The sequence below is a fragment of the Protobothrops mucrosquamatus genome, unplaced genomic scaffold (assembly GCF_001527695.2).
Source record: "Protobothrops mucrosquamatus isolate PMUCROS unplaced genomic scaffold, P.Mucros_1.0 scaffold365, whole genome shotgun sequence".
In the NCBI taxonomy this organism is placed as follows: Eukaryota; Metazoa; Chordata; class Lepidosauria; order Squamata; family Viperidae; genus Protobothrops; species Protobothrops mucrosquamatus.
The window spans coordinates 63437-76756 of NW_015386699.1; the positions used below are offsets into that span (position 1 = coordinate 63437).

General features: G+C 38.0%; 1 protein-coding gene across 4 annotated transcripts in view; it reads left to right on the forward strand.

The window, feature by feature from the left end:
* The first annotated feature begins 2632 nt into the window (after positions 1-2632).
* ADGRL2 (adhesion G protein-coupled receptor L2) overlaps positions 2633-13320 on the forward strand; it is a 222282-nt gene continuing 211594 nt past the window's right edge. For all 4 annotated transcript variants that reach the window (XM_029284080.1, XM_015815684.1, XM_029284078.1 and 1 more), the window contains exon 1: positions 2633-3148. The gene's annotated coding sequence lies outside the window, so the exon portion shown is untranslated. The remainder of the gene's footprint in view (positions 3149-13320) is intronic.

Genomic DNA, 13320 nt, shown 5'->3' on the forward strand with positions numbered 1-13320 from the left:
GCTTTATCTATGTAAAAAAATAAATTATGTTCAGTTTATGCATATTCAGGCCAGTAAATAACTACCTCACAAAGTTATTTGATTAAATATGGGCATATTATGCTTTGAAATTCTTATTGGAAATATGAAAGAGTAACTATACAAATATTTACAACTAATAGACAATATAATCTTGGTATGTCTGGTATAAATAATTCTTGTTAATTTAAAGTGGAATAGGCAGACTTTGGGATTATTGGATCAAAGAATCAAGAATAACTAATGAGAATGAAATAAAATTCTTACATAACGTATTAAATAATATTACTAGTTTAGGATTCTTCATGTCAGAATTGAATTGAGCTTGCACTTCTTCACACAAAAATCCATTCCTGGTGAACTCAAACTTTCTTCATTTCGATAATCTCAGCGGTAAAATGCCCAAAGTTATAATTATGTAACATTCAGAAATGGTTTCCAATATATTGCAGATAAATGAAATACACCTTTTGTTTTACTGATTTAATGTGTACATTTCTTTCGTTTATAACATACTGTATTTAAAAGTGTGATCGGTGTAGGTTATTGCAGGGCAACAGCTCCACACTTGCCATCCCATGAGGTGTATGAAATCAGATGTGTAAACTAATCCTTAGACCTAGCAGTTTTAAAAACATCCAGTTTTCAGACCAAATAGCGCTTCCTGAAATGGATGAATTAAACAAGGTCCACCCCCACAACAGTATTTTGGGGAAAGTACACCTTCCTCAAATTATTTACAAGCTTTATTGATCTTGCACTGACATACTTATTTGCACACTGAAAGAGAAGAAAGAAGGGAGGGAGGGAGGGAGGAAGAGAGAGAGGAAGGGAGGAAGAAAGAGGGGAAAGAAGGGAAGAAAGAAGGAAGGAGCGAGCCTGGGGCTCAGCGAGGGTCGTTGTTATGATTTTCTCTTGACCTCCCAGTTGCTTTCCCCCAAAATCAATGCTGCACGTTAGCAACTTGCTCAAGCCCCCTTTCGCTGCCCCCCAACGTGGAGTACACGATCCCAGGCGGACCGAACAATCAGAGTGAGGAATGGCGGACAGGCTTTTGACGTTTGGAAACTGCTGGCGGATACTCCATCCGCACAATTAGAACTCCGCGGCTTGAACTTTCAAAGCTTCCCGCCGCCGTCGCCTCTCCCACGGCGTTCGCTTAACCTTCCTCCCTTCCGAACTCCGCTCTCGCCGCTTCAGCTCGGCAGATTGTGGGGCTAGCCTGGCGAACCGAGGAGGGAAGGGTGGGTGGGTGGGGTGGGAGCGGGGGAAGAGAAAGAAGCCGGCGACTAAAGTTTGAGGAGCTCGGCGTTCGCTTGCCATCATCAGCCCGCCCACCCCCGCGCACGGGAACGGAGAGCACCGGCGAAACGACGGCCGCGGCGTCTGCGAGTCTGCAGCGCCGCGACCGGTTGGAAGGGATCCCGGCCGTCAACCAGCCCTTTCCAGTCGGGACCCTGAGACGCGCTCTCGCTTCCAGGCTGCCCCAAAGCTTGCGGTTGCCATTGGCTGAGGGCACCCAGCGTCTCCTGCTGCTGCTGCTGCTGCTGCCAGACCGGCTCAAGCCTACACCGACGCCGTTCCCCCCTTCTCCCCCTCCCCGGATCCGTGTGCGTTTCTCTCTCCCTTTCCAGCCCACCTTCTTTCTCTCTCCCCCCAAGCGGTACCGCCGCAAGCAGCTGAAACGGACTGGAAAAAGGCCAGTGGTGGCAGATCGAGCTTTTAGATTATCCGTTTCCCGTTCGGTACTTAGCTGCCTCTAATCTGTTTTTATTTGCCAGAACTCCTAGTTTTGGCGGGAGAGGAGGGGAGAAAAAGGAGGGGAAGCGGGCTAGAAGAAGGGTGGGTGGGTGGGTGGGAAGGCTGCCGCTGTCGCCGTTTCTCTCCACGATAATATGTTTATATGATTAGCTGAGCCCAGGGGTGGGAAGAAGAGAAAGGGAGAGAGAGAGAGAGGGAGAGAGGGGGTGGAGATTGGAAGAGGTGGAGGCTGGAGGTGGCTCCAGTTCAGAGCCAGTGGAGAGTCTGTGTCAGGACTTCGCAATCCCCAGTCACACACGGAGAGGTGCACAAACGAAAAGGAGCCGGCGGTACTATTCATTGGGTCCCCCCCCCCTCCACCCTTTCCATTCCTTGCCTCCTTTTGGGCGATTTCATGCCCGGGCTCTCCTCTCCCCGTGGTTTTAAGCGCGGCCAGTTGGGCTCTTGATCGCTGTTCTTCACGGGGCAAGGCAGGAGGAGAGCATCTGTGGAAGACGCGAAGCTCGAGGAAGGGCTGGAACTGGATCCCGCCAGAGGCCAGAATGTCATCCAGGGTGATGCCAAGAAGATGGAAGAAAAGGACGGAGAAAGAGAGGCTGCCTTTTTAGAAGAAAATATTTGATTTTTTATTTTTTTTTAACGCCTGGGTCTCTCTGCGCATTGCAATTGCACCCCCTCCTTCTCGCCTTCGCCTCCTCCCTGGCGAAAAGAAACCGAAGATCGAATTGATTCTCCTGTTGGCGTCGTGGTTTTTCTTTTCTTTTTTTAAAACAATCGTTCCAGTTGCTTAGAGAAAAGAGAAATATAGGACTCCAGGGCTGGTCATATCCAGTGGGTTGTTTTTTTTTTTTTGTTTTTTTTTGCACCTAGCTCTCTTTTGTTGTGGTGCTTTTAGAGTACCGGAAGAATTGTTTCGATTGTCCTTTCAGGCTTGTGCCGTTTCTTTTCCCCCTCTCCCCGATAATTTGCTTTCCTCCCTCTTTTTTGGGGAGGGGAGGGAGAGAAAGAGCAGCGCGCGTTGGGAACTGCGGGGGGAAAATGTTGACTTAACCCCTCCAAAAGCCCCTCGGCTGGCTGGGTTTGCTTGGAGGAAGGGAGAAGGAGGACGAGGAAGAAGAGAAGCCGCCTTTTGTACGTTTTGTCCCAGCTCAGCGAGCTGCAAAGCCAGTTGTTTTCCCGGCTTTCCGCACTTCTACACCAGCCCAGCTCTTTTGCCTGACCGGCGATTCTTCTGCTCGATCTGGCTTTCTTCTTCTGCCGCTTCCCAGGCCCAACCCTCGTGATCCTAAAGGGACTCATCCTGCACCTCCTTTCTGGGGCACCCAGATGCGAGAGAAACCCTGGCCCGCAATTGGCTGCAAATCCAAAGGTAAGCGCGGTTGGGGAGAAAATGAGCTTTTTTTTTCTGTACTTACAGTACCTGTTTGCTTACTTGGGTTGCTCCTGGTTGGCGAACCATTTGCACGCGAGGGGGCGGCTTCGTGGGAGAAAGGGGTGCGCGTTCCTAGTCCTTTGTTTTCCCTGAGGGAAGGGAACTCCGCCAATACACCCGTGGGATGCCAGGAACTCTTTTCTGTCCCACTCTTTTCTTATTCGCATTCATTCAAACATTTCTATTTTACCTTTAAAAAAAATAAATCCATGCACTACATAAATCAGTAGTATTTATGACGAAGGGAGGGAGAGGCAAAGAAGTGAGTATTGGACCTGACGCCCTTGTAGGTAGGGGAGTGGAGGAGGATTGTGATGGCCACTTCTTCCAATACCTTGTGGTTTCCTTCTGGCAAAGAAACGAGTGGTAGTTAATGTCAGTGGGGCTTCCCAAGAGGCATGAAGCAAGGGACAGGGAAAGAAGGGTGACCTGATAATGCAGTTAGTGGTGAACCAAGGCAAGTAAGTAGAAGTGGCATTCCTTAGGATCAAGGGATCTTGGAAAAAAGACTTAAAGATGCTACAGATGGGGCAGCTAGATCAGATTCAAGCCAAGGGAACTGTCCTGGGAGAAGAATGCATTGATACCCCTTAGCAAGGAAGCTCTTGTTCAGAGGAGGTTAGGTTTAGGTTTTGGAAGAACACCTTCACATGGGAGTGATTGTTCCCCGTGTTTTGTCTGTTCTTGTGAGTGGCTGGCATCAGACCCTGGGTTGGTTGGGTGGATTAAAGGAGAGGGATCTGACTGACTTGCTAAACTTTGCCCAACCCTAACAAACCTACTTGATCTGGCAGCATTTATCATCAATTTCGGTGGAAATTTATTTTATTATTTCTCTTTTTAAAAAAGCTGCTGCTTTTAGAGCTATTCTTAAGGCCCTGTGATAGTTCCCTGTAAGGAGATATGAGATTTTCCCACTAATTTTAAACAACTTCACTTGCGAAGGAGCCTGCCAAAGTGAGTGGGTCTAATACTGAACAAGAAATGTATTGGGGGGGGGGGTGTTACAGATCTTTCCAGGCATCCTCTTCTAACCCGTTTTAAGTTGGCAGTTCTTATTTCACCATGGAAAAAGATTGGTGCTTGTGTGAGTGTAAGGAAGTTCCTTGGGTAATCTTTCTTGCTTCAGAGATGGAAGTAAAAGCTTCAAAAGCAGCCTTACAAGTTTTATAGTAACAGCAAGAGCCATCTGGATCCTGTTACTGTAAGAGATTTTTCTCCTCTCTGTTTCTGGTTTGCTCCTCCAACATTCTTTAGTGGAAGCACAGATTCTCCGACTGGGAGATTCTTTTCGAAGAAACTGCCTGGCAGTTGATTTCATTAATCTGGCTGCATGAATGCCTAAGCAGGCCCTGCCAACTCTTGTATTTCAGTTTTACATTGAAAGGGAAAAGTTGCACTCCTTGAGTAAAAAGATCCACTTGTTGCACACACATTTTCACCTATCACACAAGGAAGCAGAAGGGATCTAACAGTCTTTGCGTGTCTCCTAGAAAGGCTTCCACTTAGCAATAAATAACAGTTCTTTCCCGTTGTGGCCTAAAGACTGTATTTCCTCTTTGCTTGTAGAAAGAAGTCTAGGGCCACCTGGAGACAATGCAAAGAAAGTGTGTGTGTGTGGCGTGCTGGAGATGTCTGAAAGGATGTTTGCTTTTGCTTTTCTTTTTAGCACTAGAATATCAAAAATAAACCACAATGAATTTTAGGGGAAGGTGATACTGGATATAGGGGGAGAAAAAAAAACCCCTTACCTTTTCAGAGACTTCAGGTAGGGGAAAATTTCTTGCTTGCTCATATGTTGGAGATAATAATAGCTTCTGATAATACTAGTGGTGGTTATTAGATGCACATATAATTGGTATGGCAGAAAGGAAAGGTGTAGCTTATTTGGGGCTTCAGGTGTGTTTTTCTTTTCTTTCAGAAAATATTGTCCTTGTTAGAAAGAATCCTGCAGAACAAATGCTCTGTTGTTTGGTTTCTTCAGATACTCAGATTCCCTCCCTTTTGTTACTTGCTACTAAAAGAGGTGCCATTTCACATCATTCTGCACAAATTGTTTGAATTAATGCAAGTGTGAATTCTTACCCTTTGAAGGAGCCCATTAGCATATCAAAGGTTTCTTAGCTTTCAGCTCAATTGAGAAAACTTCAGTCTGTCTTCCATTTGCTTCCAAAGCAGAGGCCCAAAGGGCAGTGAGGAATTGAAAAGGGGGTAAAAGGGGGGGAGATAGAATTGGGTTATATTTCTGAACTTTTACTGTTTTGTAATTATGCCAAGGAAGAACATAGTCTGTATGCTGCTGGCCCTTGTAAGCACCAAACAATTATATTCCATTGATTAATGGTTTATACTAAAAAAAAAAAGAGTGACCTTTTTCATGGCAGCCACTGTTGCATAGTTTTTGGTATCTGCTAGTTATTTTGTTAGTGGGATTTGTGAGGCCTTTTCTTTCTGGCTCATCCTTTGGATATGGTCTACATATCAGTGCATTGGGAGGTTCAATGGGAAAGAACTTCTAATTACCTAAAACGGCACACATCCACACAAATCAATCTATGAAATAAAAGACCATTCTGTTCATAGCCTTTGAAAACGAGCACACATTTCTTTCAATACATCTACTAGGAAATGCATTGTTTTTTTCCATAGAGTTGATGTAGAATATTATTTTCTAAACTATTATGTCTTGGGTAAATTTATTGACTAATTTTCCAAGATAATAAAAATACTTTCTTGCTTTTTTCATCAATGACAATGAAGATAACCAATATATGGGCATGTGCTTTTTTTGGCTTATTTTGTTGCTGTTGTTACTGGCATTCTCAAAAATTGTGAAAGTAGTGTAATCAATATTCTTCAAATAGTTATAGTAAGGACTGGTTGTTTCATCTGCTTACAGAATATTTGCAAATTATATTTTAAGATGCTGTTGCATCTGCACCCTTTTATTCATTTGTTGTAGTACTGATTATCCTGTTAGTAAAAGAGATAGCTCATTTTACTCTTTCATTATATTTAAAAATCAATATTCACAATCTTGCGGACAATGCGGTACTTGGGTAGATCATTCATAGGAAATCAGAATTTAGGAGATATCATATTAGGCTTCACAAAAATAACTTTCCTGTCATCTCTTAAGTTCTCTCACGTTTATTTTTGTTTCTCCAGTTTATCAAGTCTATACAGAGGTCATTTGATATGACTTCTGATGCTCAATTTTAAATGCAAATGTTTTATAATAAGACAGTTCTGATATTCAGAATTGTTTGTTCATAAACAAAGAGGGTTACCTAGAAGTAAAATGGGAACAAAATGTAGTGTAAGATGTTTGGGGATTTCTGCTATTTTGAAATAGTCAAAATAGTTCATTATTGTATAGAGTCTTTTAGGATAATGTGAAATTATATAAGGATAGTTTCTTAAAGTTGCCTTTTTGCCTGAATCAGTACCTTTTTTAGGGGGGGGTATATATATTGAGGCAATTTTCATTAGGACGCTTAAATTGCTTTTAACTTTTCTGCTTTGGATACAGAGTGCTATGGAGGAAATAGATTATCCTGTAGAGCTAATAGAGATAATCTACAATTATCTTGTTATCCTGGCACATTGGATTTGATTTTGATATTTTACAAATTTCAAATGCTGGAGAATGTCACAGAATGAAAACTTTCAGCATTTTGTAGACCAAGATTAGGCCACTTGGAAATTAATGTGCCACAACAGTGTTTAAGCTGCCATTTTTAATCATAGTGGGTTATGTTGTGTTGGCAATATAAATTGTACATAGATTTTAGGTTGCTCTGGAGGCTAACAGATGGAGAAATCAACTTATTGCATCAACATGGGATAGAATGAACTAATTATTTAAGGTTTTGATTTTAGAGATCCACTAAACATTCATTCATTCTCCCTCTGTTTCTCTCTCACATGCATGCATACATATTTACATAGTTAGCTTCTATATTCATTAACAGAACATCAAAGCAAGTAGTCCATTTTGTGAACAGCAATCTTGCAAGTTGTATTCCAAGTCTTAATTTAAGACAAAAAGGAGAGTTTCTGTATGTTTCCTTCCTTAAAATAAACAGAGGAAAGTATTTTTAAAAAGAAAATCTGCCTAGCAGTTAGTCCATAATTTGTACTTCAGAATATGGCTTCATGCTTCCTATGTCAGGAATGAGAAATACTAAAAAGAGGTACTAAGATGTACTAAGAAAAGTATGTTGAAATAATAGTAAAAGTTACGTTAAAAAACTCCTGACATTTAAACTAATTTTCAATCATATCAATATCTGGCCCTTAGTCTGCCTTACTTATTGTATTTTTAATTGACAAAAATGCATATTCCAAAAAGAAATATGTAATTTATAGTATTTTGCACCTGCTTGCAAAAGAGTGAATTCACATACCATTTGGGGGACCTAATGACAAAAACATATATATATATAATAAATACTACATTTAAAAAGTTAAGAAAAATATGAATTGATATTTAAAATAACAAGATTTCAATTTCCATAATGTGGATTCCCTAATGTGTGTCTCAAATATAATTGAACTTACTGTCATTTTGAGACATGTTCCCTTTAATGTCTTCCTTTTTAAATGAGCTGTTTCACAGTACATATTACACCTAATCTCCGGATTTTAGGCTTATTTGGCATTAGTAATTTAAAATAAGAAGTTTTAGAACCCATTATTATTCTATCAGATGATGGCTAGGAAAGAATAATCAGGTGTAACTGGTACAGGCTTATAATTTATAATCCATGTACAGAAGAATAGTTATGGGATAGCAAATATCATGTCGCTCATAATAGAATTACAGTAATAAAGTTACCATTAGCCCTAATAGTTATATATGACATATTATATACAACTGTTGTTTGAGTATTTCATAGAGCTAATAAGGCATATATGAAGGGAAAAAAGCCAGTACAGATAATTTGATAATACATTTAAAAAACAAACACACCCTAAAGTTAAAAGATACAAAATATTCAGTATGCATAGGAGTCATTGATGTTTAATAATTCTGCATGAAGCACTTAATTCACTCAGTTCTTTATACAGCTAGATATTAGCTGAACTTCTGGGGAAATACATTTTTAAAAAGATATGTCAAATATGATATACCCTTGTATAAATTTAGTGAAATAGAATGCATTATTTCTTACTGCTTGCTTCATTATTTCTGATGAAAATGACTTGTGAAGTGCATTTGTATGTATAAGCATTTTTATTGACATAGACATGACAGTTCTTTAATTGGAATTGAAATCTGCATTGTAACTTGACATATTTAAGGTTAATTTTAGGAAAAAAATGTTCTCTATCAGGTTTTGAATTATACTGCAAGAAAGATTATGGACCATTATCACAAATAGTACATTTTATAAGTTAAAGAAATAGTATATAATTAGCATGTGCCATTATTTTCCCTCCCATGTGGCATTTGTAACAGTGCATTCTTCAATTACGTGGAAGTCTGCTGTCTTCTCCACCCACCCCATACACACACACATACACCCAAAGAAGTAATAATCAAAAATATAACAGTAGACTATAGTAAATAGAGAAGTAACACCTGCAGGGAAAGTGTAGTCAGAATAGCACCAGAATTACTATTGATTGTTTTAGTGGCAGAAACTAGTTTAAATGCAACTTGTTTAATTACACAGAATGAAATTTTATGAATAATATGCTTTATCCTTGCAGAAGATTTTATATGTTGTGTGCTGCTAAGTAAAATCCCATCACGGTTGTATAATTTTGTTCAATTATCAAAGCAGCTAAGAAGGAAAAAAAAATCAATTTACACTGAAAAACCACAAAAATGAATTACCTTGTTAAGCAGGAACTTGCCCACAGTGTCTAAATTGCTTAGGATGATCAAGAATAGCAGTATTTAATGCGCTAAGAAGCATATACACTAGTCTTGCACATTCAACCATAGCTATTTCTCTTGTCTATAAAGAGCCTAGTAGATGTCAATTTATAGCTTTAATTTTACTTGCAACAATATTTTTCACACCATACATACTTATCTGAGACATGGTCGCTAAGTTCAGTTTTGTGCTTGTATTCATTGATGCAGATATGAATATCAGTATAGTATTGAACTTGTTTTTGAAAAGGATAGATGGACAATCATCAATTTTTTTCAAGTGAAAATAAAGGCTAAAGATAAATTGTACTTTGCAGAGTGCTCTTAATAATATACACATTTATGCCATCAGTGTGGGAAAACACTGTTTATTATTCCAGAAACTATTGTTTCAGCTTTAGTAAAATATATATTTGAATGTGCGATAGTGTTTTTAGTGGTGTCAAACGTGCACATTTTGTCTGTTGATTATATGTTTTGTATTTCAGTAGCCTGAAAATATTGCCTCTGTAGAGGAAGTTGGAATGTCTAGGTCTTGCTTTCTCATTGAGACATTTCTTACCTACCTTCGCTTCCTAAAGCACATAGACTTCTGCTTCAATGAATCTCTAGGACTGTCTTAGCTAAAAGGGAAAGGCAACATAACAATATTATTCATGGGAGCCCTTTGTGAATCACAAAGTTATCTCACTCGAATTCCTGAATAAAATAGTTGAAAAGGGAAGACAAATACCAACTGAATAAAGATGTTAAACCAGATTTTTGCCTCAGGTTAAAATTGAGGTATGCTCTAGTCCAGAGGTAATGTCTCCCTCTACAGAGCACAAAAATAATGAATGAATGGCAGTAGAACAGCATATCTTGAGAAGAAATGAGGGATCTTTGAATGATGGTGTCTTAAATATTAAAATATTTTAAGGAATTTAATTTGATTATGAAATAAGCTTCTTTTACGCTTATTTGTTCTTCAGTTGAAGGCAGATGAATAAAGAGAACACAATTTAATTGTGAACCGTGGTTGAGAGTGTTATAGACAGAAATGATTCTCTGTGAAGCAGTTGCAGGAATGAAGCAGGCATTCACTGTTTTAGTATTTAAAACAAAGGCAAGAATTTGACATCCACTGCAAGAAAGATCCTTCCTTCCTTCCTTCCTTCCTTCCTTCCTTCCTTCCTTCCTTCCTACCTACCTACCTACCTACCTACCTAAAATGTGTTGCAAGAAGTGTCTTTTTGTTTTCCCTTAAGTGAAGGAGCAAAATTAACTTTTAAATAGATTTGTGCCACTAAATATGACCCATGACTTATAAACTTTTCTACTTCAATTGTTCAACATTACATTGTGCTTTCCAATTTTTACAGGAAGCACAGAAAATGAATTGTATGCAAATCAAAGACTGATCAAAATCTGGTGTTTTAGATATTGCACTGTGTAATTCATCTGTTTAGCCAACAATTTGCACAAAAGATAATTCAAATAAAGTATGAATTAGGACCTATCTCAAATATATTGAAATAAATTATCATTAGCTTAGAGGCTAAAGCATCCTTTTAATTTTTACATCATTTTTGCAAATTTTGCAGTTAGATATTAATTTTTTTCATCCTTTTTAAAAAAGAGACCTTAAGCTGAGTTTGCACTAAATGCCTACTATTAAGAAAATACTCCCTATCCCTGCTGCCACCTTCAGCTTCTTATGATATTGTGAAGGTTGGTAAATGTTTCCATTTGTTTTCTGAATACTCTAGTTTTCTTAAAACAGGGAAAACCATGTCATAGAAATAATTACTATAAGATCAAGGTTTGTTTGTAGATGTGTTAATTTTCAGTGAATAAATACTAATTTTAAACAAAAGATACTACATCCTGCTCTATGATCAATTAACAGATATACAGTATATAAAAACAGAGACATGACATAACACATTTATTAAAATTATACCAGTTTGATTCATGATTTGTGAAAATTTAGTTTATAAGATTTGACTTCTATAAACATTTTGAGAATACTTATTGAAACTTTTCAGCATGTTGCCATCTCCTGCATTTTAAAATCTTTACCATTTGGTTGGTTTCTTTGATGCAAATTCAGTCTTGCATCCAACCTATCTTGGCACAGCAGTTTGTGTCTGCTGTATTTTTGTATGAATCGTGACTGCCTTTTGATTATATTATTTTGTTCAGTTGACAGAGTACTTAAAGTTCTTTTACTACTAAAATTGTTCTTTGCTGTTGAGTGAAGGAATGACTGCCTTATTTTGGATAGTTTGATTTCTCCTTGTTTGCTGATGTTGGTAGTTAAACTGAGGTGAAGTTTAGAATTGATTTTGGAGCAGTGTTTTATATAACTTAGAGTACAGGTAGTCATTTACAGTCCCAGAAGAGGGAAATAATTCTTAGTTTAGACCACTGAATAATCATAACTCAACCCATAGTTACATGGTAGACCAGTGGTTTTGAGCCTAAAATTACAAGTAGGATCTGCAATGAAATGTTGTGGTATGAAGTGCAAGTGTTCAGGAATTGAGCCATTATCCCCCTATCATTGATTTTCCATTTTACGTTTGAATTACTTTCTAGTCACTGAACACTCTTAGTACTCCTGAGCTGTTTTTAGATAAGTTGCTCTCTTTTACCACCCCCACCTTAAGGGTTTTAGTCGAAAGAATTTTGTGCATTACTGCAATCTCAGAGTTTTCTCAAGTCTGCTATTATTCTGTTGTGTAGTTGCCTGTATTATTTTGCTTAGATAAGCGGTGGCTCTCATAACTGAAAATGTAGAGAGAATGATATGTCTACTGGCATGCCAAGAATTTCTGACACCCACTTCCACCCACCCCTCTTGAGTCACCCCTCTTGAACGATTCCACCAAATTTGTTTGTATAAGAATATGCATAACATACACACGCACACACACAAACAAACAAACAGAAAGCAATGTTCAGATTCTGCTGTTTTTCCATTTAAAGTGTTGTTGGGTGGCAGGTTTTTTGGCAAGCTCTTCAGTCAGATTTCATGATAGAACATGATTGTTGATATGACTCAGCCATTATCTTTGCCATTTTTGACATGTCATAGCTTGATGCTGTGCTTCCTCCCCCCCCCCCAAAAAAAGCTTTTTGTCAGGGTTTTTAAAGGAAGAATTTTGTTGGCTGACTGCAAATCATGATATAGCTAGATAAATAAAATTGGTCCCCCAAAGACATACTTTCCCTAAGAGTTTTGTTTCATGCCCTTTCAGTGGCACGGAGAGATCAGCAACAACTGTGATTGCATTTTAATGCTGATGAAATGTTCTTCACTGACTGACAAGACCTGCTTGTGTTGAGTGTCGGGTGAGCATATCTGTACTAGATAAATTCTCACTGCACTAGTATACTTGAAGAAATTTCTCTGATGTATTCAAGTTAATTTTTCTCACCTGCAGAAAAGCAATGTTGCTGATGGACAAAATAAAAACATTAGGAAAGAAAGACAGAATTTCTAGAGTTAATGTTTCATTTCACTTTTGGCTTATATTTACTGTGCGTGAGAGACTAATTTTCCCATGCAGCTATTAAGGTTTTCAAAAATGCTACCTGGTTCATTTGTTTTTGAAATGGCTGTTCTATACCCCTTTCCTTATTACTATACTTTTTCTTTCTTTCCTGATATATGTGCTGGATTATTAAACTTACACTATGATTTTGATTCAGCGTTCTGACTTATGTGATTGCAGTCCCAACATATTTGATTGTGACTAACTAAATTTTGGCAACGATACACAGAAACATATCATTTTGAAGTAGTCAAAAAAGAATCTGTACATGACAAAAAATAACAAATAACCAAAATGACAATTAGAGATTTATTCCTTTGTATATATGCTTAAATCTAAAATAAAACATTTTATTTTTATTTTATTTATAATTTAACCCTTAAAGCCCTTATTAATTTGTTTGAATAATTTTTTAACTATCTTTCCTCACCATATTCTTTATATATAAAATATAAATTTCTTTCTTTCTCTCAGGTCTGTGTTATTTTATTTAAACTTGATTGTAACTTTCATTTTTCTCCCGTTTGGTAACATTGTCTGCATTACCAACCGTATTAAGTTTGGTCCTTATTCTTGTAATTTACACGAAGAACCTGACTGCTGAAATTGAAATTTTATAAATTAAAAAGTGAATTTTAAATGGAAGCTTCTAGTAATTTTCTGCTTAATAGAGAAATTTATGC